This window comes from Glycine soja, chromosome 1, assembly GCF_004193775.1.
Source record: "Glycine soja cultivar W05 chromosome 1, ASM419377v2, whole genome shotgun sequence".
Taxonomy (NCBI): Eukaryota; Viridiplantae; Streptophyta; class Magnoliopsida; order Fabales; family Fabaceae; genus Glycine; species Glycine soja.
In genome coordinates, this window is record NC_041002.1 from 20834312 (window position 1) to 20839094 (window position 4783).

A 4783-nucleotide genomic window follows, 5' to 3' on the forward strand; every position below is an offset into this window, starting at 1 on the left:
TCACCTTTTTCTGGAATAGAGTGAAGTTTGGCAGGTTCATTTGCAGATGAGGAAGGTGCTATGGGTTGAGGTCCTTGACACTGCTTTCCCGACCTCAATGAAATGGCACTGACATTTTTGGGATTTTGGACAGCTTGAGAAGGCAGCTTGTCAGAATTCTGGGACTGTTGTTGATTCAATTGGGTAGCTAATTGTCCCATCTGATTGGTTAAGCTCTGAATGGAGGCTCTGGTCTCTTGCTGAAACTGCATGTTCTGCATAGTCATTTGCCTCACAAGTTCTTCGAGGGAAGGTTGTGGAGGGGCCTCAACTGTTGGCTGTTTCTGGGGTTGTTGCTGTTGTTGGATTGGTGGAGGAATGTATGGTCTGCTTGGGCCAGCAGCATTTTGGAAGGAAGGAGCAGGTTGCTGTTGTTGTTGCTGAGGGCTGGACCATCTGAGGTTAGGGTGATTCCTCCATCCAGGGTTGTATCTGTTGCTGGAAAGGTCATAATTGCTCTGTTGTGGTTGATTTTGCTGCTGAGGTTGAGGAGGTCTATTGTAAATATTTGCAGCATAAGCTTCAGGCTGCTCAATTGCTCCAGGTTGCTGCATGGAAGGGCAAAGGTCTGTATGGTGGTCAGCAGAGGAGCACAAACCACAAACCCTTGCGACAGGTACAGATTTCTGATTCAAGGCCAGCTGGGTTACCAAGTTGACCAACGCATCCAGTTTTCCTTCAAGCTTCTTAGTTTCAGATGATGCAGATGGGTTTGTAGCTACCTCATGCACTCCTCTAATGACTATGGCATCATTTCTGGCGCTAAACTGCTGGGAGTTGGAGGCCATCTTCTCAATTAAATTTCTGGCTTCAGCAGGAGTCATGTCTCCAAGGGCTCCACCACTGGCAGCATCTATCATACTTCTCTCCATATTACTGAGTCCTTCATAAAAATATTGGAGAAGAAGCTGTTCTGAAATCTGATGGTGGGGGCAACTGGCACATAGTTTCTTAAATCTCTCCCAGTATTCATACAGGCTCTCTCCACTGAGTTGTCTAATACCTGAGATATCCTCCTGATGGTTGTGGTCCTGGAAGCAGGGAAAAATTTTTCTAAGAATACTCTCTTAAGGTCATCCCAGCTCGTGATGGACCTTGGAGCAAGGTAATACAGCCAGTCCTTTGCCACTCCCTCTAATGAATGAGGAAAAGCCTTCAGAAATATGTGATCCTCTTGGACATCTGGGGGTTTCATGGTGGAGCAGACAATGTGAAATTCTTTCAAATGTTTGTGCGGGTCTTCACCTGCAAGGCCATGAAACTTTGGAAGCAAATGAATCAGTCCAGTTTTAAGAACATATGGGACATCCTCATCAGGGTATTGGATGCACAAGCTTTCATAGGTGAAATCAGGTGCAGCCATTTCCCTTAGAGTCCTCTCACGAGGTGGAGGTTGTGTCATGTTCTCAGACTGTGCAAAATCAGAATGCTCAGAATCAGAATGCTCAAAATTATAATGCTCAAGATCAGGATGTTCAAAATGACCAATAACAGAATGCACAAATTCACCAGTTATGGAATGCTCAGAATGATCAAAAGGTATAAAATGATGCCTAACTAATCTATGAAATGTCCTATCTATCTCAGGATCAAAGGGTTGTAAGTCAGATGGATTGCCTCTAGTCATACACTACATTCAGCATGCACACAACTAGTTGCCTTGTCATGTAAATAAAGGTGTAGGTTTGAGCTACAGCTACCCTCAAATGATATCCAAATGACTTGAAATTTTGTGAGCAACCTTATAAAATGATGAGAAGATAGCACAAAAAATTTCAGACAAAAATTCAAAGTCTAACTATGAAAGCTAAAATTGGTAGGTTAAGGAAAATAAGTGAATAAAACTTGAAAAATAAAAAAATTTTGACAGAATCGCTATTTTTTGGACGATGGAGAACTCAGCCTGCCTATGGCGGCTGCCACGGCGTAGGAAATTTTTTTCTACCCCAAATGCATATATAATAATTGCGATTCTGATAACCGGAGCAAAAGTTATGGCCGTTTGAAGTTTTGACAAACACAAAATTTGCTAGTTTTTTGGAACTTTCAAATCTGACCAAACTAAAGGCTCTAGCTATTTTTCCCACAAAATATGGATTAAAAGAAGTTACCACAAAAAAAATTCAGCCAAAAATAACAACCCTAGCTACTAAAACAAAAAATCCCAAATAATTCAGCATGGGTGGTCACTAAAATCCGTCTCTAATTGATTTCTACTACTACTCTGTTTTCAAGCACAATCTTCACAGCAAAACACCCAAGACTGAAACAGGGGAAACACTTAATGGTAAAACTGAAACAGAACACACATTAAACAAAATACCAGGACACTAAACAACACTAACACACATACTAACACAATACTAACAATTAAACATAAAACACGAAAGGATTAAACAAACACTAGCTAGCTATTATGAACCTTTGGACACTGCTCCTCGGCAACGGCGCCAAATTTGATCGAGGCCGTATCCGAATCAAATAAACATGAAAATGCAGTAACTAGGAAGTGATCCTAGGTCGTTTCCCAACGAGCAGTGACAAGCCAAATGTTCATAATATACTTGCAGTAACAGTAACGATGGGGGGGGGGGGTTTGGTTGTTTGGTAATTAAAGAGCAGAACAAATAAAATGGAATACGAAACTACTAATATTAAAAACGGGTTGTTTCCTCTGATTCAGAAGCCACTCTCTTATCTTGGGTTATGGAGAATTCGTCCCTAACAGTCAACCACTTAATCCAACCCTATTTCAATTTACTAAGCGAAAATCAACTTAGGGTTTTCAATACGTGATTAGGCACCACATACACCAGTTAGCCCTTCGTCCATTAAGCGTGAACGCAAGTTAGGCTTAGAGGCAATTAATCGAACACGAAGCGTGCACTGATTAATATTCACGAAATTGGGATAACTGGTGAAGGGAAAACTGCCAGGAAACCACATTACAAACGAAACCTCAAAGAGAGTTGGGCTTCGTCCTTAAAAGGAAACAACACCAGAAAATCTAGCCTTCCATGGATTCAAACAGAAAACGCAAATGAAACATGAAGCAGAAACATAAATGAACAAGAACGTAAATGAACAGAAACGTGAATGAACAGAAACGTAAATGAACAGAAACGTAAATGAAAGTAGAAGAAGAAGCAAGAATGAACTCGTAATTAGAAGCAGAAAACGGAAATTTGCATTAAGAACGAAAACTGTAACAAGGGAATAGAAAAACGTGAAAACCTAAAACCAAAGCTCTGAATAATGAAAATAGCATAGCAGAATAGAATGCCCTGCACGAATCCCAAGGCAGCTATTTAAAAAGAGTCACTCAAAGTCACTGGGTCCTATTACAATACTCTGGCCCAAAACGAAATAAACACTGAACAACATAAAATAAAATTGTGAAATTTCCTAATTAGAAATTAACTAAGGTAAGCGCTGCTTTATTTGCCCTCTTCAAGTCCACAACCAAAATCCGGACTAAGCCCAATGTTTCATTAATTCCTGAAATTAGATTAAAAACATCAAATTAGCTAAATGAGCCCAAATAATAAAACTGCCTAATTAATTGACAGTTAAGACCAATCAATAATTAAAATGGTGCAAAAAGGGTTTAGAAAATAGAAGAAAATGATGGCACATCAGACCTGATGTAATAATTACCTCACTAACTTTTACATTATTCAACACCAATGTAATTTGATCTACTACTATTTTTCCAACCCATTTATCTATGTATGTCTGTGGTTATTATTACTAAGAAACAGAAAACACATTTTAGACTGTCTTTGGAACTAGAAAGAAAGTGACTGTTGCAAGGAAATAAGATCTCAAAAGTGCAGTGTGTAGAGCCCCATTTAAAGTACTTGACAACAAGTGAAGGAGAATCTTTATTTTCACTGTTTAGTCTTGAAAACATGTTGATGGCATGTTACTTGGCTCCAGCTCTCGCAACCAAGTAGGGGAGGCACCTGCTTCCCCAAACTACTCTGACAGCCTTTCTCCTGCAATCAACAATTATCTATATGAGGCCTCAAGGCAGAAAGGTCTGTTTTGATCACTCAAGCATGAGCACTACCACAGAAATCAATGCTCAGGTAATCACATACATTTTTATTTTTACTAAACAGAAAAATTAATAGTTGTCTATATATTTCCTGACCAAAGAGAAAGAATTCTAAAACAAGTGATTGGGAAATTAACTTATGAAATAGTTTGAATTGTTTCAGTTTTAATTGTAATAGGAAGAATATTATTAATGGTTTTTTTTTCATTCACTGATAATTTTTAATACAATTTTTTTAAAATTTTCAATATGTTTTTTTATTATAAGTTCGTATTTTTTTAATTTTAATCTTTGTGAGTTTTTATTCATTTTTAGCTTTTTTAAATTTTTATTCCTGTAAGCTTTTTTTATTTATTTTTAGTCTTATAAGTTTGTGCTTTTTTAATTGTAATTCTTCTTCTAAGTTTGTGTTTTTTTAATTATGGTTTCTACAAGCTTAAAGTTAAAAGGACTAAAAGAGAAAAAATTAAAATATTAAAGGAACTAAAATTGAAAAACTGCAAGTTTACAATGACTAAAAATGAAAAAAAAAACTTATAGAACAAAAAAAACACAAACTTAAGTGAACTAAAATTGAACAAAAAGTTTTCAAAAATCAAAATTAAAAAAAATGCAAACTTACATACGAAAAAAATAATTAAGCCATTTTTTAATATGCTGTTTTTCATATCTTTTTTATATTTT

At 37.0% G+C, this 4783-nt stretch overlaps 1 non-coding gene across 1 annotated transcript; it reads left to right on the plus strand.

The window, feature by feature from the left end:
* Positions 1-957: 957 nt before the first annotated feature.
* LOC114368600 lies at positions 958-1063 on the plus strand. The gene has a single exon (XR_003657368.1). It is a non-coding gene; the product is annotated as a small nucleolar RNA R71 (small nucleolar RNA).
* The last annotated feature ends 3720 nt before the right edge of the window (positions 1064-4783 follow it).